Source organism: Mus musculus, chromosome 6 (genome assembly GCF_000001635.26).
Source record: "Mus musculus strain C57BL/6J chromosome 6, GRCm38.p6 C57BL/6J".
NCBI lineage: Eukaryota > Metazoa > Chordata > Mammalia > Rodentia > Muridae > Mus > Mus musculus.
Genome location: NC_000072.6, coordinates 144,782,288 through 144,808,975, shown reverse-complemented (window position 1 = coordinate 144,808,975; position 26,688 = coordinate 144,782,288). Strand labels below are relative to the sequence as shown.

At 44.1% G+C, this 26,688-nt stretch overlaps 1 long non-coding RNA gene and 1 other non-coding gene across 4 annotated transcripts; both read left to right on the top strand.

Moving 5' to 3' along the window:
* Positions 1 to 1,788: 1,788 nt before the first annotated feature.
* Gm32069 lies at positions 1,789 to 20,527 on the top strand. Of its 3 annotated transcripts, none has more exons than XR_378143.2 (4): positions 1,789 to 2,182; positions 14,639 to 14,726; positions 16,582 to 16,674; positions 20,478 to 20,527. It is a non-coding gene; the product is annotated as a predicted gene, 32069 (long non-coding RNA). The 3 variants fall into 3 exon arrangements; XR_869581.2 differs by lacking the exon at positions 1,789 to 2,182 and adding an exon at positions 12,618 to 14,433; XR_869580.2 differs by lacking the exon at positions 1,789 to 2,182 and having other exon boundaries at positions 12,618 to 14,726.
* On the top strand, positions 5,344 to 5,476 carry Gm22792. Its single transcript, XR_003956632.1, has one exon. It is a non-coding gene; the product is annotated as a small nucleolar RNA SNORA17 (small nucleolar RNA).
* Positions 20,528 to 26,688: the final 6,161 nt, after the last annotated feature.

Genomic DNA, 26,688 nt, shown 5'->3' with positions numbered 1-26,688 from the left:
GGGCTGCAGGAGTGCTGGGCCTACAGGTTCAAAGGCTGTTTTATGAATGAAAGCCAGGACTTGGTGCACGCCCCGTATGATGGTTAGTGTTGTCCGCTTGAGAGATATGGAATCACTCAGAAAAGGAGCCTTGGGTATGCTTCCAAGGGTTTGCCTTGGGTGTGCCTCTGGTGGGTTCTCTGGGAAAGTTTCACTGAGGTGAGGTATGGAGACCTGCCCTAAATGTGGGTGGGACTATGTCACAGCCAGGGTGGTAGGCTGAATAAAATGGAGAAGGGTGAGGAGCAGCAACTGTCCTCAGGATCTGCTGCCTGTGGCCACCACCTCCTGCCTCCATGACTTTCCTGCTATGGTGGACTGTCCCCTCCAGCTGTGTATTTCTGTCACAGCAGTGAGACAAGGATCTAATGCCCTAGGCCACCCCCCACCAACTGAGCTGCAGGTAGGTAGGCTGACAGTCCAGGAGTCACGCTAGATCCCTAACACATCAATGCACCTGGATGACTGTGGCATTTGTGTTGGGCTGCAGTCTGCTGCTGAGTGGCCTGCTTCGCGAGCCAGCAGCATGAATGGTTCCTCACCTCACAGCAGACGGCTGCTCTACAAGTAAATGGGCAGAACTGAAAAATCACGGCTCCAACTCACGTGTCAGGGCAGGGCCTGCTGTGTGTGTTTGAGGAGGGTGCACTAAACAAAGTTTTGTTTTAAAGAATGGATGAGTAGCAAAGAAAACTTTCAGTTCAGCATCAGAGAGAGCCAAGCTGCTTTCCCAGGGAAGGCTGTTCAAAGAGCTTCTAGAAAGTTCTTAGGTCAGATTTGCTGTCTCCTTGTGTCTCCTGCTTACTACTCATCAGACTTAGGATGAAGAATTAAGACAGGGCAGAAGAATGTGGGCACACCAGCATAGGAGGTGGTCTCTAGAGGTCAGTCAGTGGGAGTATGTTCTTGTCAGAAACTTTGATGTACACACACACACATATATATATTCATATACACATATACATATATGTATATAAATGTATACACATACATATATGCTTATCAAATTTCTATTTGGGATGCCAAGAGGGCTTTATGTATGATGTCACTTGAACATAGAAGAAAAATAACATGGGCACATTTAGAAGTTGCTGCTACAACCCTGTGTCTTGATGACTGTGTCCCCCATCTCTGTGTCATATGCGCGCACAAAGCTGCATTCCTGTAGGCTGAGGGGAGCTTGACTTATGGGTACCTGAACAAGAAGGACTTAAGAGTTTATTTCAGTTCACACCAGCAGCCCAGCATTGCTGCCCAGGAAGAGAGCGTACCTGGTAATAGGCCTGAAATGGTTTGAATGAGGGAAGCGATTGTCTTACTCTGGGAATCATCGGAACAGGCCTGGTGTGTTCTGTTCTGCTCTGAAAACCTGTGAAACAGACAAATAAGATTACATCCGAAAGGGAACCATGTTTGTGTGAGGAAATTCAAACCAATTGCCCATGTGCTGTATTTGAAATATTCTCCTAGAGAAGAGATGGTCCTTGGGCTGTGAGCGTTAACTGCACATTATATACCATATATTTTCAAGATAAAGGCAGAGCCTGATGCAGAAAATGGATGCTCCGGAAGCTAGAAATATCTGTTCTTTGAACTTGGAGTCAGCTTTCTTAGGGAACTTTCCTAGCTGAGGAAATTCAGGGATAAGCTGGGAAACCTAACTTGTATACCTGTAGGAAAATAAGCACCAGAGGGTGTTCACCATCAGGAGACCCTGTGACACTGGTAGTCAACTTACTTCCTCTAAAGTCAAACAAGTTGGATCCGATCGTCTGTGAGAAGTGGATTAAGTACATTTCTGTTCTGTTCCCAGATGGCTTCATATTTAAAATAACAGAGACGCGCTCTGGGTCACGGGGAATAACCACCGAGAAGCTGCATGAAGACATCCGGGGTTTACGATTTAGGTCCCTTCCAAACCTGCAACTCGGACCCACATGTGACAGGAAGGTGTGCTGGATATGGACGCTTTCTTCCACAGCCCTTATTTCGACATGCCTTGGTGCTCCACGGTGTGACATTTGATTAATTAATTAATGACCACCCAGCAGGGTACAGAAGCTCCAAAGAAGCCTTTGAACCTTGTCACACTCAGTTGGTGAGGAGCGGAGGTAGCGTGGAGCTGGTGTATAATGTGTCAAAGGTATTAATGCTACCTGGGAATATGCAGAGGAGGGAAAGCCCACACCTAAGTCTTGGTTGCAATCTTATAATGTACCCCTCATATAATTTACACCCCATTAATTAACATAGAGTGTTTTTAATCATTGCTTCTGATGTGATCTATTAAATCATAAACGGAGCCATGCGGAAAAGGGGGGCGGCTTCAAAATAGGGCACATAGGAAGGTAACAGGCGTCCCAGATCAGAGCCTTGGGAAAGTGCTGTTCTGCGGGTCAGTGACAGGACACAGGAACTAGATCACCAGCATCGTTGTATTAAAGAATGGAGGGAACATCTCTCAGACATGCTTGCACCCAAGAGATACACATGCCTGTGGGTGCAGACGTATGTATGTAACGAGATACCAGGCCTGTGATGGATCTCTAACCTGAGCAGCATCACGGGGTCTCTGCTCAGAAAGCTCACACTCTTATTAAAGTGCCCTAATGTTTCAGTCTTAGAAATTTTAACAGGGGCCTGGAGAAAAGTGGCTAGGAGCACTTACTTACAGAGGACCCAGGTACAGTTCCCAGCAGCCCCAGGGGAGCTGAAAACCACCAACTGACACTCAGTTCCAGGGATCTAATATCTCTTCTGACTTCTACAAGGTCCTGAATGCGCATGCATGGCACCCCCAGCTAAAATGCTTTTTAAACTTTAATAATTTTGATGGAATCAGAATCATGACACAGTGGGTAAAGACTCTTGCCCCCACGTCTGACCCTGAGCTGGATCCCTGGGACCCGCACGGTAGGAAGAGAGAACCAACTTTTGTAACATGTCTTCTGACCGCCACACTTGTACTATGGCAAGAGCTTCCAGCGCATGCTTACACACATGCATACACGGATGGATGGGGAAACAGTAGAACGTGGTTTAAAAAGAAGCAAGACACAGTGACAACAAAAGCCGGGAAAGGAAAGTAGATTTACTCTTCAGTGAGTGTGAACAAAGTCCATGGAGATTTCTACCGAGTCCCACATGTCTGTGACGGGAGCTATCTGTGTATGTGCCGTCTTCATTACTGATTTTATAGCACATAAAACGATGCGTTTCATCATGGCATTTTCACGTGTATACATCGTTATACTACGCTTTAATTCACCTCTACTCCTCAGCAACCTCACCCACCCTCCCTTCAAAACTCCACTCCTTCCACGACACACTCATTTCCCACCTCATGTTCTCCACAGATGCCCTCTCTTAGAGTTCTTTCTCCTTCTTCTACTTTATGCCCCCTCCTTCCCCAGTCTGTCTGTCGTCTCTCTTTCTATGTCTCTCTGTCTCTCTCTAAAACACACACCTAGATTTTGCACAGAGAAAAGGACATGTAACATTTGTCTTGAGTCTTGCTTAGACTCCCTCTCCCTCCTCCTCACCCTCTCTCCTAATCTTCCTTTACATTTGTTTAACTTCATGATCTCCATTTCCACCAATTTTTCTGCAAATGCTATGATTTTAATTTGCCTTACTGCTTAATAGAAGTGTATTGTGCATAGGAACCACATTGTCTTCATCCTTTCATCTCTTGATGGCTGCCTGTCCCCAAAGCATAAATGCACACTCTTAACGCGAAAGGACCTTATCGTTTGTCTAACTGGACTTCTCTTCAGGCCTCCACGTCTTCTGTTCTCTGTGTTTCCTCTAGGGTGTGGATGTCTCAATGTTGATAGGTTTGGCTTTCCATTTTGAACATAGGCAAATGGACATTTCTATGTACAAAGTTTGTATCACGCACATTCTATCTACCTGCTTTCTTTCCCAGCAGAATCGCGTGAGTCGTCTGGAAGGAGGAGGCCTCTTTTTAATTTTCGAGTGGCTGAAAATACCGTTTTGTCAGCTTCAGTGATTTTTTCCCCTCTTCCCCAGGAATTGTTACTTATTGCAGACTTTCAATTTTTTTTTTTTCTGGCACTTTAAAAAGCACTCATGGTATCTGTCTGCAGCCACTTTCTCCCCTCTTCGTGATGCGCGCTTATCTTCAGATCTGAGCATGTCAGGCAGTTCCGTGGATTATACCCTAAACCTGCTTTACTTTCTCCTTGCTGAGGCCATGAAGGCAATACTAATTCAAAGCAATGCTCTGAGAGAATTCCCTTCCTTCCCCACCTTGGTGGTTTGTTAGAATCTCTGGTAATTGATCAGATCTTCATTTTCTTTGATCTTTGAACATACTCGTTTCAATTCATGACTCATAAGACCTCAAATAAGCATACGCAATAAGGTTTTGAGGCGAGATCTGTAATCTGCCCAGTGACAGAGGAACAGTGTGTACCTCACCAAACCACGTCCAAAATGGCTCAGTGCCAGAAACAGCTCTTGGTGGAAGGTGGAGTTACTCACAAGCTAGGAGCAGGGCCCTGTGATGCCTTCTGTTTTGATTAAAATGCAATTTGGCTAACTAGTTCAGTTATTGTTGCAGAATTGCTTTTCAGAAATATATTAATTTATCGATCTGTGTGAGGAGTTTATGGACACCTCATGCATGTAGTACCCTCAGATGCCAGAAGAGGGCATTGCATCTCCTGGAATTGGAGATACAGGTGGTTGTGCACAGCCATGTGAGTGCTGGGAACTGAACTTGGGTTTTCTGAAAGAGCGGTAACTGCTCTCCATCATTGAGCCATCTGTCTAGCCTTTAAGAGTTGCTTTTTAGAAGGATTTTAAACAACTTTAATTTTTGCTTTTCAACCTTGATCAAGTGGTGAAATAAAATCCTCAATAAAATACGAAATTCTTAAAAATTTTAACAATGGTCTCTTTAAAAAAAATTCAACAGGATAGTAAGATACTCAGTTTATTCATCAAATCAAACTTGGTGTACAGTGATAAGGAGTATGACAAAGGCCCTTTCTCTCTTAAAATGGTGAAACCAAGCCAGAATTCCCTGCAGCAATATGAGTCCAGTTTTGGAATGTTTACATTTTGGTGGAAGAGGGTAGTTATCTTTTGCCGGGTTTTTAGAGGGCCTCTGTATTTGCCAGTGGATGTGGTAGAACCTCTTGGTAATAAAAGTAGAAGAAACTAAGTGTTTAATGTTTATTATTATACAATTCTTTAGGCTATCCTGTTTTCACTAAATGCTCTTGGTGCTTCCTGAAAAATACTCACTGCCAAGGTTTGATCAAAAGGTTAGCTTAGCTTGTCCCCAGAGGCATTGCTGGTGTGGCTGCGGTGACACCTATGTATCAGTAGGTGGCAGAGAACTGAGAGGCCATGTCCTCACTCAGTGCTCTGACCTACGAACATCCCTGAAAACAGTGAGCCTGAGATGACCAGCTGTCATCTGGCACTAAGCAGGCCCAAAGAAGCTCCCAGGACAGGGAGTTAGTGGGAGGGTAGAAGAACCTCATCTGGGACTGAAGACCCTTGGCAGGAGTGAACTGGGACAGATGCCCCCCACCCTAACCCTCCCCACACTACATGGGACCATGTGGGTGGCCTGGTCAAGGAGCAAGCCTGAGATGACCACCTGACCAATGTCAGGGGGCCCAGACAGGGAGCTAGCCTAAGATGACCATCAGTCTGGCACCATGCAGGCCTGAGAGGTGAACATACCATACCCAAGATGACCCCTGCTCAGTACCATAATGCATGAGCAGGGCATAGCACTCTTGAGGCCACTTCTGAAATGACCCAGACACTCAGAGACCCCAGGTACCACTAAGAGGAGCAAGTAAGTGGCGAGGAAATGGATGAGAGAGAAACAGAAGGATGTGGGTATAATAAAGAGAGGCAGAACTGGAGACTCCAGGGTAGAGAGGAACAACCTGATGAGAGTAGCTGGTGATGCCACCTGAGACCATGGTCCTGACCTGTGCTGCCACCAGGGGCCACATCTGAGTTCATGAACCTGCAGCAGGGCTCAGTTACCACCAAAGTCCAGGCAGACTAATTCAGGCTGTTACTTGTGGACATTTTGATGTCTGGGGGCTGTGCGGAACTGGTCCCTTTTCTTGCCTGGGTGTCATGGGATCTTTGGCTCTGGAGGCTTGAGAGTAGAAGAGATGACCCTGTCCCTAGCCAGTTGCGTTACTTGAGAGAGCAGCCTGCATATCACTCAGGAAGCACAATAGAGCTGAGCTCGGTTGTGGGAGTAATGGGTGAGCTGGCCCTGAGGATCTGAGCATGGGAGAGCTGGTGCTGCCATTCATCTTTCATCCACTGTTGTGGATGAGTGAGAGATACCCTCCTACCCTCCCCACCCCTTGCCAGCTACAGCAGGTGGAGACCAGAACCTTAGGCTGTGAGAGCAGGAGAGCTGGCCCTGCCCCTCACCAGTTGTAGCACTCAGGAGGACGGGCCCTGTACCTTGTCTGGCAATACTGTAGAGCTGGCCCTGAATGTGGGGATTGCAGGTGATTATTGGAAAGTGGGCACTGCCTCTGTGCAGTGGAGTAGACAAAAGAGAGATATCTTCTTTCCCTCTCCTATCCCATGTCCACCTATGGCAGGCAAGAGAACTGGTCCCAGGGTCACAAGAGTGGGAGAACTGTCCCTGTCCCTTGCCTCTGTAACATTAAGGAGAGCAAGCTCTGTACCTAGCCTGGGCAGCAGGGTAGACTCTGGTTGTGGGAATTCTGGGTGAGCCAATCCCGATGGCACGAGAGTGGGAGCAATGGCTTTGCCCCTTGCTGTCTCTGGCATTGGATAGGCCAATGAGGGCAGAGTAGGAGAGCTTGCCCCAGTGGTGTGGGTACAGAGGAGATAGTGGGCTGACTAGCTCAGATACCTCTCAGGCCCAGATCTAGGGCTTTGAATTGGTTCACTCCAACATCTACCCCAAAGATGAACTGCTGCAGTGCATGAAGGGGCTGGTCCTACATGTCCATACCTACAGGCTCTCCATGACACAGGGCTACAACAAGACATCTAAGAGGAATAGTCCCAGTGAGGTTCCAGTATTAATAGAGTAGCAGAAGCCAAGGCAATGAACCAATTCATTGCAATGAGAATTTGTAAGCAAAGAAGAGTAGACAAAAGGGTATATTGTGGTAGACACTGCGACATACAACAGATTCTACAATGAGTTTTTTTTTTTTTTTCTGTTGTGGGTGAGGTTGCAAGGGTGGAGGGTGGGTATGAGGTGTGGGGTGGTGAGAATATATGTGGGATTAGGATGCATGATGTGCAATTCCCAAAGAACCGTATTTTTAAAAAGGTAACAGGATTTTAAAAATCCTTAATCTTTTGCATTATGTTTTTAAAGGTTGTGTTTCAAGTTTTACATTCTATCTATCTATCTATCTATCTATCTATCTATCTATCTATCTATCTATCTATCTACCTATCTATCTATCTATCTATCTATCTATCTATCTATCTATCTATCTAGTTAGTGTGTGTGTGTTTGTGTGTGTGTGTATCTGACTGTCTGTCTGTCTGTCTATTTGTCTGGATACATGTAGAGATCAGAGAACAAACTGTGGGAGTCAGTTCTCTGAATTCTGGGAATCAAACTTAGGTTGTTGGTTTGGCGTTTTGCTTTTTTTTTTTTAACCTGCTTCGGCATCTCACCAGCCCTACTATGATATTTTCAAACTATTTAGATCATGGAATAGTTTATACATTAATCGATATGATTCTGTAATTATTTTCAGCCTGTTGATGTGGTAAATTAAAATGAATGAGTTTATTCTCTCTCTGTGTGTCTCTCTGTTTCTCTTGTTTCTCTGTCTCCGTCTCTCTCTCTCTGTCTCTCTGTCTCTGTCTCTGTCTCTGTCTCTGTCTCTGTCTCTCTCTCTCTCTCTCTCTCTCTCTCCAGGTCTTTCTATGATGGCCTGGAAACCACTTGATAGCCCAGGTTGGCCTTGGCCTTGAACTCATGGTTGTCTTACCTCAACCTCTCACATTCTGGGATTCCATCTGTAATGAACTACCACTTCCAGCACCATGATTGAACTGCTTTGATTGATCCAGTGCTCCATCAATACCCATAGCCATGGAGCATACTTGTTTCCAGTCTATATCAGATTTGACTCTCTAGCATTTTTAAAGTACTTTATTTCACTATGAATTTATAATTACAAAAATCATTTTTTGTGTTTTTAAAGGCTCACTTTAGGGTCTATAATTGTCTTATTTTAAGCCCAAAAAGTTCCCTGGGCTGCTGAGATGGATATGTATTCTATAATATTTTCAAAGAAGGATTTGTAAACTTCTTATTTGACCTACGTTGCACATATACTCTGAGGTGTCTTTATTGATTTTTAATTCTGGATGACCCACCTGTTGCTAAAAGTGGGGGATGGGAACCACCACTACTGTATCAGGGCTTGCCTATCCTTTAAGTCTGTTGGTGTTTATTTTATGAGGCTAGGAGCTCCAGTGTCCAGTGCTTGTAAATTCACAGTTGTTCTAACTTTTTGGTGGATTACTCTTTACTATTGCAGCCTCTTTCATGTCTTCTGATTGTGAGCTGAAGTCTGATTTATCAGTTATTAGAACAGCTATGCTGGCCTGCTTTCTATTTGTATTTGTGGGTGAATGGAAGCCCATCCATCCATGTTCAGTCAGTGTCTTTGCTGGTGAGGTGTATTTCTCAGAAACAGGAGAGAGTTAGCGTCTTGTGTTTTCATCCAGTCCGCTCTGCATCTTTTAATGGGAGAGTTACAACTGTTTGCGTTTTGGGTTATTGTTGAGAGAATTTTTCTGCTTCCTGTAGCTTTTGGGGTTGTTTTCTGGCTGGTTCCATTCTTGCTTGCTCTTTTCTTTCTCTTGCCATTATATTAGGGACTTACTGGTTTACTTTGATGGACAGGATAGATTCCTTCCTAGCTTTCTTTCCTCCCTTCCTTCATCTAGTCCTCCCATGAACTTTATTCTATCTGGTGCTCTTGATTGGAATGGTCTTTTTGTCTCTGTGTTTTTAAGATTCTGAGCTGTGTTCTGCAACATTCATTTAGAAGTCAAGTATTGTTTGAGTTTGTGCTTATCTTGAAATGCGTTTCTTTGTTAGTTTTAAAGCCTAATGACTGAATACAGTAACCTCCCTCCCTCCCTCCCTCCCTCCCTCCCTCCCTCCCTCCCTCCCTCCCTCCCTCTTGTCCCCTCCCCTCCCTTTCTTCCCTCCCTCCCTCCCTCCCTCCCTTGCTCCCTCCCTCCCTCCCCTCCCCTCCCTTTCTTTCCTTCTTTCCCCTCTCCCTCCCTTCCTACCTCCCCTCTTCCTTGTGTTTTTTTTTTTTTTTAAAGGTGCATCTCACTATGTAGCCCTTGCAGGCCTAGAACTTACTATGTAGACCTGGCTAGGCTCAAATTCATGGATATCTACCTGCCTCTGACCCCAGATTGTTGGGACTGAAGTTGTGCACATCTGGCTTGTATATAGTCATCATGATTGGCAGTGACTACTACCAGGGTTTGAAGCATTGCTCCGTGCTTCCCTGCCTTAGTTAGCAGTTTCTTCTCATGGCTTTGTTTGATTGTAAATATGTTTGTATTTTTCAACCTTTGGGTTTTTGGCTGCATTGTGGCATGGAAGAGTTCATCTCTGGTCATGTCTATTTAAGGTCATAAGAGTTCCTGTTGCCTAGTTGCATTTTTCTTGGACTTAGAAAACATCCTGCTGTCATTTCATTGGGTGAATTCCACACACCCTATGCCTTGTTTGTTTGTTTGTTTGTTTGTTTTGACATTTTTTGTTTTTAATCTCATTTTCTTCCTCTACTCTTGGACTCTTAGGTTTGTTCTCTTTGCTCACAGAGGTCTTATAAGTTGTGGCAAAGCTCATGTACTTAAATACTTTCTCTATTTACGTTTTAATATTGTATTTCCTTGATCTTCCCCCACATCTCATTTTCTGCCTTTCTTCTTCCTTGTGGAGTCTGTTGCTATTATTTCAGGCTACTTTTTATTTGATTTATTAGTTTTTAATTTTCAGCATTTGCTTTCTACGAAACAATGTCATCAATGAATTTGTTTCACATTTTGCTGATCTCTCCACCCATATTGCTGAATTGCTCATCAACTTTGTCAACTTTCTTACCTGGATTGCTCTAATTCATTTTTGTGCTTGCTTGTGTTCTCTTTGAAATCATTGACTAGTTTTGCAAGTAAACATTTGAATTCTTCTTCTGCTATGGTGGCGTGATCTTTGGAGAAATTTTGTTGTCTTACCCTTTCCTGCTTTTTTGTCTTTTTGTGTTGCGATTAGCACATTTGTGGGTTTGGATTTCTCTTCCCATTTTATTTAGGAGTCTTCCTAGTGGGCTGTCTGCTCTTGGTGGTTGAATCCCCGGTATAACTGAGAGAAGAGAGACTTCCGGATGGGGGTTCTCTATCTGGACAGGCACGTGGCTGGAGTTGTGAGAGGCGGGTTCATTCCTTTTCTCTGCACCTTTCAGCTGTCTTTCCAATACTTTGTGAGTTTCTGATGGATTTCTCATTGAAGTAGAGTCTATTCCTTATTATTCTGAGTATTTTTGAAGAATGAAGCCAGAGCCTGAAACTGGAGCTACAAGAGGTTGTACATTTTTTAACATGGGTGCTGGAAACTGAACTCAGGTCCTCTGTAACGCAACAGCTGTTCTTACCACCGACCCATCCCAAGCTTCTCTTTTCTGGGGAAGATTGTGGGGAAGATGGTACCATTACTTACTTGAATGCTTGGCAGTATTCATTGATGAAGCCATCCGTGCTTGGTCCACTCTTTTGGAAGATTACTGATTATTGATCCAATCTCTTTACTAGGCATAAGTCTATTGACGTTGATTATATCTTCTTAAATGCATTTTGGCACATGAGTCTTCTGTAAACTTTATCAATTTCGCCTACCCTATCTAATTTATGGATTGTAATTGCTCATTTATTTTTCTGTTATTTATCTGTGTTTTCTGTTTCATGAGATCAGTAGTGTTTTTTCATGTTTCATTTCTGAAATTAATAATTTATGTCTCTTACTATCATTCTTGGAAAGCTAGGCCAGAAAGTAGATCAATAATAAAGAGGCAGCTTTTGTTTATTTTTCTCTTTTGACTCACTAATTTCATTAATTTCTGGTATAAAATTATTTCCCTTATTTACTTTATCTAGTTTAATTTTATCCATGCTCTCTACTTTTCTATGTTAAGCTAAATGATTGGTTTTTTTGAGTTTTCAAATTTCCCTCTAAGCACTTCTATGTGGTATAAATTTCAGTGAGTTAGCTACCTTGCTGACTCAGTTGGTCAGGACATAGGACTGGGTTACAGTAAGTTGTGATGTCCCTCTCAGTTAGTAGGAGTCTTTTTATCTTCTCTTAAATCCTCTTTGATCAATGTGTGGCTTGAAGTGTGCTTTTCATTTTTATTTGTATTTATAAATGTGCTATTCGAGCAATGATATTCACATGGCTTTATCATTTTGTCTGAGAAATGCTTTGTATAGATAGTTCTTAGGCTTTCCACCTGTTGAGTGTTTGGGGTTTGAAATGGGGTGGTTAGGCTTGGCGCACGTTAGTTACGTAGAGGCTTAAGGTGAATGTATTTGCTGCCCTTGAATGACTGATTCCATGATGCTAATTAGATCAAGTTAACTGATACTGCCATTTGGGTCATCTGGATGCCTAATTATTTTCTAACTATGAAACTCTCAGTTATTGACACAGGGGTGGTGAAGCCCCACACATCATCTTGAATTTGATTCTTGTGTTCAAGGAATAATATGAAAAGTGATAATCCATAAATTAGATAATTTAGATGAAACAGCAAATAGCTTTAAAATCATGTTTGAATTTGTCTTTTTCCTCATCTATCAGTTTTTGTTTTATACATTTTGATACTCACAATAGATGTTTATGTCTTTAAATTTTCTGTCCTCTTGGAGAATTTGTACTTTTATCATTTTATCATCAACAATAATCTTGTTTCCCCCGCCCCCCCCCTGGGGTTAAACTTGTTTGAAATCAATGTAGCCATTCTAACTTCTTGTAACATGGTTTAGCACAGCATATCTTTTTAAATCCCTTTACTCTTGAGTCTTGATATCTAATGTTGAGTTTCTTATAGAAAAAATGGTCCTAAATATCCTTATCTTAGTTTGTGAGAATGAGCCATAGAGCACAAGTAGGCCAAGGAAAAGAGGTGGTGAGTTAGAGCAGTATAAGGTGAAATGTGCCAGAGGACTCATTGACAGAACTATGATCCTGGCTGTCAGTGTGTGTGTGTGTGTGTGTGTGTGTGTGTGCTCGCACATACACACATGTATACACATGTACATACAACACATGCACCCACATGCACACACGTGCACCCACACATGTGCACCCACAACGTGCACACACATGTACACACATTTGCACACTCATGCACATACACACAACACATGCACAAACATATACACATATGCACATACAAAGGCATACACACATGCACATACATATAACACATGCACACACATGCACACACACATGCATACATATACAACAATGCACACACGTGCACACACATTCACGCACACACACACACACATATGACCATGACCAAGACAAAAGTTACACATCTGTGTCATACTATACCTGTTTATCTACAACCAGTGAGATGTGGGCACATGTCTGGTGATAGAGACTGGTCATAAAGTCCTACATACCACTCTAAGGAGCTTTTTAGTCTATTTGTAGTAGATTGGGAAGGTAGAGAGGGGAAACCAACCAACATCCCTGAGGGGCAATCATGGAAGTTACTGCTCATGTGGAGTGAAGTCGGGTCTGGTTGAATCTATATTTGGGCTTGTGTTTGCTTGTAGCAATGCTGCCAGAATCTTCAAATTACTTATTGTTCTTGATTTTATTTCCTTTCCAGAACTGGACCTCCCTGGGTGCTCTTCAAAGAGCATGCGATTTTAGTTCTTTTGCTATGATCTGCAGCACCTGAGTGATCTCATACTATGGCTGTGTAGGATGTGGGGACACAGAGAAAATCCCATTGACAAAATTAACCCCAAATTTGGGGACAGAAACAGTCACAAATTTGCCTTCTCTGTTATACGTTCTCCTCCCCTTCCCCCCTCTCCCTTGTTCCCTTCCCCAAGAGCACAAATCTGTAGACCTGTTTGCCAGGGCTGCTGAGTGTGGTTTAGCAACCAAGGGAACAGAAGGAAGAAGGTAAGAAGGCTGGTGGGAGCTAGAGGGGGAGGGTATCGTTCTCCCAGTGGGCACAAGGCATTGGTGCAGTCTTTCCCCCATAACGGAGGAGGCCCTGGGTGCATTGTTTTATTGTGGTTAGTTATAGCTCACCTCTGTTGGAGCCAGGGCAAGGACAGGGCACAGTGAGAGCATGGTGGGGCTCCTCCATGTAAAGTGTACCAAGGTGTGGTGGATTGAATGTGCTTGACCCAGGGAGTGGCTATTAGGAGGTGTGGCCTTGTTGGAGTAGGTGTGTCACTGTGGGGGTGGAGACCCTGTTCCTAACCACAGGAGAGCCAGTCTTCTCCTGTTTGCAGTTGGATCAAGATGTAGAACTCTCAGCTCCTCCATCGCCCTGCCTGCCTGGATGCTGCCATGCTTCTTGCCATGACGACTATGGATTGAACCCCAGAACTTATAAGCTAGCCCCAGTTTACTGACATCCTTTGTAAGAGTTGCCTTGCTCATGTGTCTGTTCACAGATATGGAAATCCTTACTGAGACACAAGGTGAGGGTGGATAAACCACTCCCCTGCTAATTCCCACATGGCCTCCAGTTATGTACCAGTCACTGTGTGATGGCTTTCTATAAATGTGTAGGTCCAGTGTCCTCCAGCTCAGGGAAGGACTCACCAACGGTGACTCTGGATGCTGCAGAGTCTGTGCAGTTTGTCCTGATGGTTTCCCTAGAGACGACGTCTCTCACTATGCTCAGAAAACTCATGGCACCATATCTTAGCTTAGTTTTTCTTTTAAAAATTTTTAAGCTTGGTATTTCTTTTAATGTTTTTAAGCTTAGTTTTTCTTTTAAAAGACAATTTAAAGCTCTTTCTTATTTTAAGGAGTGGCGTGATTACGTTTTAGCTTTCTCAGCATCAACCGAAGCCAGAAATCCACTTGGAATTATTTTTTTGTACTATGGATTTCTTCCTGATTGTAATTACAAATTTAAAAAGCTTTACAAATGTATAACAGTATAAACTTTTCCTTACATTTCACTCAATTTTTGTAGAGATTGATCTTATTTTAAGTTGTGTGGTTGCCTGTGTGGTTGTAGGCACATGTGAGTGAAGTACCTGTGGAGGGCAGAAGAGGGCGTTGGATTTCCTGGAACTGAAGATCAGGTGGCCATTGTGAGTGTCAGGAGATGAGGTCATGACCTCTGCTAGGTCAGGAGGCTCTCTTAACCAACCAACCATCTCTCGGGTTCTTGGGCGTTTTGATTGTCCATACACACCACCTGGGATTTAGCATGATGTTTGTATTCCTTGGCATTTCTATAAAGAAGATACTAGGTATATAATCTTGAGACAGATTCTTACCCTATCTGCACTCCAGATTCCTTGTTGAAAATGCAGAGATAATCACGAAGATCAGCAGAGTGAACACACATGCGCACAGGGTTCTCAGCGTTAAGTTTTTAAAGGTGAGTTTTATATGTGCGTATCTGCATGTGTCTGGTGGTGCTGGTGGGATTGGGTAACCGTTGAGACCCGAGGGGTGTGTCACATCCCTTGGAGCTAGAGCTAGCTGCCATTTAAGAGCTGCCTGCTGTGGGCACTGGGAAATCCAGTTTTCTGCAGGAGCGGTGAGTATTCTTTAACTACTGAGCCACCTCTTTAACTGCAAGCATTCATTTCTTGTTATCACTTTTATGGACCTTGCCGCTCCAAAGAAAATAAAGTTAAAGATACTTTCTAAAAATTTACCTCTTACTTCCAGATTCTCAGTGTTCGAATTCTTTGCTCTTTGCCCCGAGCCAGTGGCTAAGGTCTTAGAGCTGTGGCCTTGGCCTCTCTGTGGCTTTGTCAGACCAGGTGTCTTTTTGCCCTGTGTGCAGGGCCAGAGATCATTAAATTAGCTCCTCTGAAGTCTCCCCTCCCACCTTGCCAGAAGCACAAGGCAGCATAGACAATGGCAGGGATCAGTCAGACATGAAAGTGGCCCCTGGAGAAAGAAAGTTTTCTTTTTTTTTTTAAACAAAGTATGGAAATTCATAGACACACACACACACACACACACACTCAGCTTTCAGCTGTCACTTATGAAATACTGTATCTTAAAAGACCTCACGTTGTTTACTTAAGTGTTATGTTCACAGGCATTAATCCCCTCTCAGTGTCCAGGGTCCCGCTGAGGTCTTGGCGCTTAGAAGGAAGATGGGTGAATGATTTTAAAAAGCCTTGCATGATTTGGAGCTGTATAACCATAGGCCGATTTCTACAATTCCATTTGCAGCAAGGCCAAGGCTGGTAGTTCTGACAGTGCCTTAGGGGAGATTTCTCCTCTGCAACCAGTGGCAGAGAATGGTGATGAACTCCGACGCAAATCCTGGTCCACTGAAGGAAATTCCACTTAAAAGGGCTCTGCATCTTAAAAAGTCTGTGTGGAGACTTCCCATCGGCTGGTGTTATGCATTTGTGTATGGGGGAGAGAGCAGACCTTGTCTTTATGCCTTAATTTCTTATGTTTTCCTTTCTTTTGATTCTTTGAGTCAATTTCACTTTTTACAGCGATGCTTCCCTTCTGTTCAATGCATGATGCATTTTACACGCATGGGAAAGTCTGTGGTTTAATGCTGCTGTGCTGTTTGTTCGACACGCCAAGTGACAGCAGGTGCTTGTCTGATCCAGCCCCTCCAGGGCTCCAATCTCTTGCTCTAGCCCAATCTCTTACAGTCTCACTGAAGGCCATTGTTCAGGCAGAGGTTGGAACTACATCTCCCTGGGCAGGCTACGTGCGCGAGTGTGTGCAAGCGCAAACACACACACACATACACAAACACACACACACACACACACACACACACACGCACGCACGCATGCACGCACACAGGTGAGTGAGCGAGTGAGCGAGCAAGCGAGCGAGAGAGAGAGAACCAAGTCCCATGATCTCTACATGCATGCACACATTCATGTGCACACCTGCACATGAATGTGCACATGCAGAGTTAATTTCTTAAAATACCTGAAAATAGTCTATCCCTGGGGCCACGGCTCCAACAACAATCAGAGCATGCTGATCCTTGTTGTAGCCGACTCTATATTAAGCTATTCATTTGTCTTGCTCATTTATTATCATAAGATCACATGAAATGATAGCTTCGAAAGCACCTTATAATCTTTAAAGATGATTGCATCCAACTCTATCAACTTATAAACACAATGAATTTGTCAGAGTACAGGTGGTAAACCCTCACAGAAATAATGAAGTTTTAGAATTTGGTTCTTGGGCAGTTTGCTTACCCATTTACGTATTCATTCATTTATTTTTTGAGACAGAGCCTCAAGTAGACAAGAACAGCTTTGACCTTGATTGGTCACCTAAGATGAACTTGAACTTCTGATTCCCCCTGCTTTCATCTGGGGTCACAGGTATGTGCTACTATGTCCAGTGCTGGGTTTAGAGGCCAGGGCGGTGTGTGTGTGTGTGTGTGTGTGTGTGTGTGTGTGTGTTTGTGTTTGTGTTTGTGTGTGTGTGTGTGTGTGTGTTTGTGTGTGTATGTGTGTAACCCTGAGGGTACCAGGATCAAACTCAGGCTGGGAAATGTGAGCAGAAGCTCCTCTCGACAGTGAGCCATATTGCTGCCTCCGAGGAATAATTTTATACCACAGCTCACGAGTCCTGTTGAGATGTGTCTAGAATTTCATTCCTAAGAGAAACAGCCAAATCTTGCTCTTTTTCATGCATAGAGTTTTCTAGATGTAGGGTTCAGAAAACATGGAACTGACTCTGAACTAGTAGAAAACCCCTTGCCATCTGCGGAAGGTCTTTTCCGACCACACTCCTTCATCTTTAAACACTGGCTACTTCTTGATGTCTAGGGTCTTGCTTCTTCCTTCCTTAGCTCCCACCTTACTCCTGTAGGATTTGTGACTTCTGGTGGGAACAGAATTCTTTACTAATCACCACAGCATCTCTGTCACCTAGGATGACCTCGGGCAAGCAGTTGAGGTCCCATGTGTTTTCTCCTTGTGGCTTGAGTTCCAGGCCTTGTCTGAAGAAGCATCCGGGTCCTGTCTCTGAGGTGGCTGCTGTGCTGGCCTTTTGGGAGCTTGCCCACAGGGCATGATAAAACTCATCTTCCAAGAAATGCCAGCTTTGAATGTGAGCCTCATCTCCATCAAGTCTCATGCCCCAAACTCAGCATTTTCCTGCTGTTAACTTAGTTTGCATTGTTCCTTTGTTCCCCATGCACGGGTGTGGCAATCATGGAACAGCCTGGTTGGTAGAGAGTTGCTGCCTGGTTCGCTTGACCTGAAGGTACTTCCTCCATTATGGAATTGAAACTGTATGGGCTCTGGACCACTTCTTAGGCTACTACAGCCAGGCCTTCTATTCTCAGCATGGGACACATCTATGGTCAATGAACCATCTTTATTTGGGATGACGTCAGCCACACCACGACTCTCTCAAAGCCCAAATGTGATTGGCAGGGCATTCAAGGTGATATTCAAACCCAGGCTTTGTCATTTCTCCTCTCATGCTCAATAGTATCTCCAGTCTAGCTTACTTTATTCTATATAGAATAGAATGGTGGCCATTAACTTTATCTGAGAAAAACTGAGTGGTTAATTAGTAATTTTTACCCATCCTCCCCCACCCTTCTGCTCCTATCTCTAGTACCCCACTATTGATTTACTACGTCATCCGTGGAATGTGTCAAAGCACTTTTGGTTCCCCAGCCCACAAGCCCTCTTTGAAATGACCTGTCCCCTTGTATTTTATCCATGGAGGGCCAGACCAAGGAAATTGGCCTTTTCTGATGCTAACTGGAGGACTTCTCGTCTTTTTGAAAGCTACCACAACACTCCTAGACCTTTTAACTGTAAATATTATCAGAGGCCCATCTGAAAGCAAATATTCCCCTTTTAACAGTGCTACAAAACAGAGTCTGTCCTCTGATCCCTGCCCTGTTTTGGACAAACCATCTCATTGTCTCTGTGGAGTAAATCCTTTATAGGGCTTCATATGTCATCATTCCCTGCTAGAGGGAAGTGAGAAACCCATCAGTGGCCCCAGCCATATCCATAAGTGTCCAGCAGTTATGCATTAAAAGTTAAATTAGCTAGAAGGATCAGCTGTATTGTGTGGTCAGAGGGATGCACTCGATAAGGCGAATGACCACTGAGCAAATCCCATGAGCAGATTCTGTGGGACTTTGCCTGGGGACTTTGCCGAGAGCGTGTTTATTCGCCCCAGAGAGGGCACTGGAAGCGGCAAAGAAGTGATAGCACCCAAGTCTGTCTTAGTGAGCTGGGGGTATATACGACAGTTAGGCAGCTGTGTCAACGAACGCTCTCCCAGCTCCCTGTTCAAACTGTGTGGAAGAGTCAAAATCCACAGTACGGTTTCTGCTATGAGGTGCCCTTCTTGCTGCTTATATAACCTCAGGGTGGGACCTACTGAGTCTTGTAACTTTCTGAACTTCCTGAGCCTTGTAAGTGTGGGGGTTGAGTCTCATGAGCACACCCCTCCCCCATCTCTCCAGGAGGGGTTGTCTCAAGTCTGAGGAAACGGCTACACAACAGTAGAATAGTGATCATACTGAAGACACACTATCCCAGAGAAAATAGGCCTGAAAGGAGTTATCTTCACTAGGCAGAGAGAGAGAGCTTGGTGTAAAGTACATTAAGTAGTGTGTTTTAAAAAACAAACAAACAAACAAACAAACAAATAAAACATTTAACCTATTGATTAAAATTTAAATGTAAGCCAAACATGACAGCATATTCCTATAATCTCAGCACTCAGGTGTCTGAGTGATTCTGGGGCCTGCCAGGGTTACAGGGTGAGTTTCAGGCTAGCCATGTGTCTGAATAAATAGATGATAGATAGATAGATAGATAGATAGATAGATAGATAGATAGATAGATAGATAGATGGATGGATGGATGGATGGATGGATGGATGGATGATAGATAGATAGATAGATAGATAGATAGATAGATAGATAGATGCTAACATAGCTCAGTGGTACCTGGCATGCATGAGGCCCTGGGTCCAACCCCCCAGTTCTGAAAAGATATTAATTCAATCAGAATTCTGAGAAGACAAGCCCGGAGGCCCCAGATATCTTGAGATGGAGAAGCAAGGCAGTCTCTTCAAACAATTTGCTGATGTTAAAGCAAGGATTTTTAGTGAATTTTTAAAAAACTAACTTCTTTTGTTGTATACCTATTTCCAACTTAATTTGCCTGACATATTTCACCATACGACAGGTGTGTGTCATGTATATTGCAATTGGTAACACTTTACTAAATGTCTGAAGGAAACCAAAGAACCAAGGGTTATCATCAGTTCACAGATTCAAACACTTAAGCACTAGCGGGACTTGAACTTGAAATACGCGATCTTGGGCCACCAAGATGGCTCAGAGGGGAAGGGTGATTCTTGCCATTCTTAATGACCTTCAGTTGACTCCCAGGACCCACACAGCAGAACCCCCCCACACACACATATGTCTGCATATGTATATGTATGTGTATATACATATATACATACATATATGTTATGACTTTGATTGACAGTATATATATATCTGGACTAAACTTAATGGGGGCAATTCATATATTAAGAAAGACAATCCAATATTTTCTCTACTCCTGAAAAGTCTATTCCCGTATCCAGTGAAATCTGACCATATAGACTCTTCATTTCCTCCTCCCAACTCTCCCAGGCTTCCCCTCCAACTCCATGCCTTTAGTTCTTTTCATAATGAGTGTGGAGCCTCCACAGTAGAGTCTTACAGGGGCCACACCCTTAAGAAAGGAATGCATCTTCCCCCACTTCAGTTCCCTCCTCTGTGGGGCTGGATCCTCCTCTTACCTCACCTGTGTTTCAGCTTGGCCCGTGACCAGAGCTGCTGTGACTTCATGGCTGTAATGGCCACATCAGGCCCAGAAGACAGCAGTTCATGACACTGCTCCCCGTCTCCCACTCTCAAGAACAACTTTCACATCTAAGGCCCACCCCTCCCACACTGCTACATTGTATCCTCCTTATTCAAGAGGAAATGTGAAAAGTCAAACAGAATGAATGAATGGATGGATGGATGGATGAATGGATAATAGAAGCAGCCCTGTAGGATAAGGGCCGAGATGTGGGGATGTGGTGAGGGCACGATGTTGCATTTGACTAGAACTAATTTTGTTTTTCCCTCTGGTTCTTGTCCCAGGAAGGAAAAAAATCAACAGCGGGTGTAATAAATCCCTTTCGCTAATGAGAGCAGCGTGGTTGTGGTTTGGAGTTTATAAAGTATCTGAGCTTTCTACATTATTTCCTTTTTAAAACTGGGTCTGACATAAAAATGCTCTTTCTAAAATACGTACCCAAGTGGGTAAGTTTTTAAAATTAGACTTTTTTTTAAAAAAAAATGTTTAAGTGACCTCCCTTTTTGGTCAGCTTCAGCTATAGAAACCATGGTTGGTGGCTCAGCCAACTGTTTTTAAGCAGTTCAATTTGGTCTGGCTCTTGGTTGTTAATACTGCACTACCGATCTTTAATTTGTGGAACCACAGGGGAACGTTTAAATGAAAGAACACTCAATTTCATAGTAGTTTCTAAATGAAAACATATGTATTTGTAATGGGCTTTCAAAAGTTTTATGTTTTTTTTTTTTCAATGAGAGCTTAGTGTGTGGCATCTCTTGGGCATAAGGTTGTAGATTTGTTTTTATTTACTTTAAGGCACTCACTCTGTAGCCCAGGGTAGCCTAGAACTCAGGATATAGGCTGGTCTTGAACAGCAACCATCCCACTTTGGTCTTCTGAGTTGTGGAATACCCAGCATGCACCATCATGCTCAGTACTCTTACTGGGATTTTATTATTACAGTTGTGTGCTTGATGTGTGTTTATGGTGAGTGTCGGGACAGAGAAGTGTTTGAGAGATAGTTCTCCTTTTTCACCAAACTCATGCCTATAACATGTTTAGCTATCTCACCTTGGGCAGGGCATATGTGTGGCTGCCGGATCTTATACTATAACTCAACTCAGCCTGAAGTAATCCAAACTGGCCTTGAATTCACAGCAATCCTCCAGTCTCAGCCTCCCACATGGTAGGAAAACAGACAACTTTTTTTTTTTTCAATTTTCCTTAAGGGGTTCATTAAGTCAGGAATAGTTAATACTCAGGATGGCAGATGTCAAGTCGAGGCATGCTGGGAGGTTATAAAGCATGCTGGGAGATTGTGGGGCATGCTAGGAGATTGTGGGGCATGCTGGGAGATTGTGAGGCATGCCGGGAGATAGGAAAATATGCTGGGAGCTTGTGAAGCATCCTGGAAGCTGTCCGTAGTTACCACTCCTTCCTTAGATGACACCAGATGTCATATTTAGGGAGAAGAGAGAAGAAGAAAAACTTCACTTTTATAAAGTGGGTTGATTTTAGAGTTCACGGCCGAAAATTGACATGTACCCTGTTTCAAGAGAGAGATAAAAATAGCCCCAGGGAAAACAAATGCTTTGTCTATCAAAAATTCTTATCCAATGTTTTCGGGTTCCTTTGAAGGGAGGTCAGGGTTTTGAGTCCATAACTGCTGGAGTTAGATCAGCATTTAATACTATGCTCCTGCTACTGGGAGGAGATTGGAACCCTATCCTACTTTAAAACATTGAAACAGAGAACCCATCACTGGGAAGGGGCTGCTCTCCAGCTTCACCCATTGAAAGCTTCGTCTCAGAGTCACCTTGCTTTGCTGTGGGTTGGATGGCTGTTTCCCCCAGACCTGAGTTGGTGATGAACTTCTTCCTAAGTCAGAGTTTGGGTGAGCTGTCTGGGTTGACAAAGGGAATGGAAGGCACCTCAGCATGGGGTATGGCCCTGGTGAGCAGAGTCCTAGAGCTCTGTCAAGGACTGGGGTGAGGTGGGTCATCTCCCCAACTCAGTGTCTCTGGTTTACCCACTTCCCATTTGATGATGTGAGCCACCCCCGCCACCCCCCGCATAGAAGAAGCAGCCGTCTATTTTGGGCTTGCAGTTCCCAAACAGGGAGATAAATAAACCTCTTTATAAACTACCCTGAGTCTGATATTCTGCTATAGTAACAGAAACTAATGGGGACTTTTTATTGTTAGATTCCTAAGTATCTTTTCTCTGCTGGTTTAACACATATAACTTTACAGATCCTCCAATGGACCTCGTGCACATAGGGCAATCACTAATACTGCAGTAACTAGTACTGCATACCAATAGCTAATTTTAATAGCATTTCCCCAATATCTCCAGATATACTCGAGGGATTCTGGTGGCCTCAACAATCTGTCTTGAATACCTTAAGCATAGGGGATTTCCCATCCATCCATAAATATTTCTGATGTCATTGGTATGATTTCTAGCTATTGGTAGTTTATGTCTGTCATGAATATATGTAAGTATATCACCTGCATAAATATATGTGTATATATACTGTATACATAGGGCTACTGTCTGCATAAATATATGCATATCTGTATTATATGTGTATGCATGCATATATGTATATAGATGTGTATATATGGCTATATGCACATTGAAAGACAGCATGACAAAGTCACTCACTCTTTGATTTGAACCCACACTCTTCCTTTTTGCCCAACCTTCTGGTACTTACATAATTCTCCATGTTTGCTCTTGTGCTGATGAAATGATAGAATAAAATCATCTAAGTCATGGGCCCAATGTGAGGATTTATTTATTTATTTATTTATTTATTTATTTATTCTTTTGGAGACAGAGTGTTGTTATGGAGTACTGATGTGTTAGAACTTGTAGCATGGCCCAGGATAGCTTTGAGCTTGTGAACTTTCCATCTCAGCCTCTCAATGATGAGGGTGACAGGTATGCTGGACCACATCTGACTGACTCCATGAGTCTGCTGCATATGGAAAGGGCAGTACCTGTGTAAGTCTATGAATTTAAAAGCCTAGCTTTTACATTATATATGTATATTATTAAAAATATTAATCACATGAGTAAGTATGTGTACATATAATATAGAATTGCCTAGTCTACAAAATAATATCATTTCATATTTACTGTTTAAAACCTGAAAAAATATTTATATATATTTCCCCCACTTATGGTACACATGTAGTTTCTTGGGAATTACACAGTTATCTAAAGTCCAAGGTAAATGAGATTATCAATATAACTCATGTCTGGAATTTATACCCTATAAATTTTGTATTTTACTTGGTTGTTGTTACAGTGTTGGGAATGGAGGCTGGAGTTTTATACATGGTTGCTCTACCAATGAGCTATACACCCAACCTTAGTTTGTCATTTTAAGTGTCCACATGTGATGAGCTAATACTTAGCACTGCAAACTGGCACTGCCGTGACACAGGGTGAAGTGGAATGGATTGGCTTGGAGCTGGCAAAGGCTGGTGTGCATGGAGTGCAGTCAGTGCCACATAGCAGGGCCCTGGACACGTCCCCAGGCTGCCAAGCATCCCGTCCCTCCTCTACAGAGCAGGGTGTCACACTTCTTGCAAGTCTGTCATGTGAAGGAGAGGAGTGATCACATTCAAGAAACGCTTGGCTAAGAATCCAGGCTGTGGTACATGCTGGAAAAGTGGAAACACTGATGTTCAATGTGATAGCCCCACTTTCAGCGTGTGTGTGTGTGTGTTTCCCAAGCTTAACACAAACATCCCATTGGAAGTTTTCAATCAACTCTGCTGTTGCTATATAATAATTAAGGCATGGGCTGGCGGGCACATGGTTTCAATAACCAGGAGAAACCGGGAACTTGCGGTCTTTTCTCTCTACCAGACCAGGTCCTCTGTCTGTAGGACGCCTTGGGCCCCGAAGCTGTAATACTGAGGTACCAGAACTAAAGCCCTGGCCTGCTCTGCTTGGTTGGCACCATCAGAGATCCATGGGGAGAGAATCTGCTTCAACCGTCTTTCTTCATGTTGTATGATCTAGAAAGCTCAAATCCCTGTGGAAATTAATATATTGTGACAATACCTTTACAAAGGTTACGCATAGTCTCATCGGTACGATGAGGGCCTAGTATTTTGTAATTGGTCTTAATTTGCCTTTTGCTACTTGTTTGGAGGGACTGGGCTTGACCCAGTAATAGCCAATTTTGAACAACTGTGCCTTAGAAGAATAGAACATCCTACGCACAGCAAGATCTACTTGTTTTCTAAGATTTATTTTTATTTTTAATTGTCTGTATGTGTCTGTGTGTCTATGTATGTGAGTGTCATATTTTACTGCAGCTGGAGTCACAGCGTGAGCTGCCTGATGTGGATGCTGGGAACCGAACTCGGGTCCTCCCTCTTAATGGCCGAGCCATCTCTCCAGCCCAAGAGCTCCTCAGATCAAAAGCAGCACTCGATTGAAGCTAGAGGACAATTATAACTGAGCTCACAGATGACACCAGTCATAGATGACTGACCGACCAGAGGACAGAGAGCCGTGGAGAAAATGGACACGTATGGAAGGCGTTTTATTCAAACACAGAGTTTTTTTTTTTTTTTTTCAGTGTTGGGAAGCCACATTAGCCCAAGAGTTTCATATTGTTATTACTGTGATTATTATTATTTCAGTTCTCTGATGAAACAGTAAAGGTGTTTAAGGACAGCCGTACCCAAGCGGCAAAGGATCACCCAGTGTATAAATTCTCAGCAGAGGAAATTCAGAGCCCCCCACGAAAGCTCTGGGCTTTTTGGACTGTTCCCTTAATTACTGGGCTCTATGCTACCAAATATTTGTTGAAGAGGATGCTTTTTTTTTTTTTTTTGTGGGAGTGGATAATGGCTGTGTTTACACTTTGAAATTTCTGCCTCGGAGTTATTAAGATTTGCATTTCTCACTTTTCTACCAAGGGAAAGGTGTTTAGCCATTTTTAGAAAGCAGGTACGAAGTAATCAATTGTCTAAACGTCTCCTCTCCGGAAACTTTCCACTCTAGACAAGTGCAAAAATCCCAGGTATCAGCAACTCACCCACCTACCAAGGGTAGAAGGGGCAGAAAGGAAAATGTGCTTTTCAGGGCTGTGGGTGTCCTAGGTATCTAGACACCACCTTGCTTCCTAACAACTCCCCTGGAGACAAGAGCCAGGGAATAGGTCAGGGGAGAGAGCTGGCCTTTGACTGAAAGGTCCTGAGCTGGATGCCTGCTCCTGCAGGCCCAGGAAGAACAAACAGCAGGGTCATTGATTTCCAGGTAGCCTTGGTGCACTCTGGGAAATGCTGGGAATTCCTGGGGATACAGTGCAGGCCATGAATGCTCTTCCCAAGGGAATCACAGACATGGAGAGGGAGAACACACAAGCCCATGAAGGCCAAAGAAGAGAAAGAAAAAAAAGAAAAATTTCTAGAATTGTTTTTATTGGGTCCCCTTTGCCATTACCCCTGTCTAGTCCTGGCTACCTGAACACCAGCTCTATTGGGTCCCATGCAGGAGTCCTTATCTCTGCATAAGCCTGGCTGGAGATTTCTTAGGGACCCCCCTCTCCAGGCCATCCTGACCCCCACCGCGCAGCAGTTTTAAGTCAATGAAAGCAAGAAGATCAGAGCCCAGAGAGCAGCAGCGCGGGAGCTGTCAGTGAACACCTTCCATCAGGCCCGCAGCTTCTGTCGGGGTAGTTCACCCACGGAGTTTCTGCTGCTGGTGATGTAACTCGCGCTCCGGAGTGGCACAGCTCTGGAACCCAGTGCCTTGCCTCATCTCGCCCTCAATACCAACCCCGGTTCTTGGGCATCTGATGATATTTTTTTCCCCTTGGCTGAATACACTCAGAATCAAAGCAGTTCAGCCACCCCTGAGGCATAGATGAGAGCTTCTAAACTTTTCCCCCACCCCTCTACCCCAAGGGGTAGGTGGGTGCGGAGCGCAAGCCAAAAGACAGCGGGGACCCGGGTGTAGAGCCTGCCTCTGGAAAGGCAGTAGAGGCTTTAAAACCCGAGCCTTCCAGTGGTGCTCCAGCCAGGGTCTGCTGACCACCTAGAAGGTTCCACCGACACCCGCAGACCCCGACACGCGTCCCCCAGCCATACGGTGCAAGCCTGTTTGATCATGGGGGGTGGGCGCAGGAGGGACAGGGTGGGGGCGAGCAGGGCCAAGAAGTTGACAAAGGGGACTTGACCAGACACGATCGCGCAGGGATAGAAGCGAGCTCCCCCCTCCTAATCCTCCTCCTTCCACTCCTGCCATTTCGTCTGATCGCTTCTTTAAGCATAGGGCAGATTAAAGGGGAAAAAAAATTCCTGCACGGTGTGGGCGATCGGTGCGTTATTTACAAGCCAGTTGGGTTGCAGCAGAGCAGGAGGATCTTGACAGGGTCTCCCTGGCTTCGGATGCCGGCGCGCGGCCGCAGGCAGGAGGTCAGGGTAGACCCTGGGTTGGGGGGGGGGGGACGACCTGCAGCGATCCGGGCGCCCGCCCCGCGCCGCC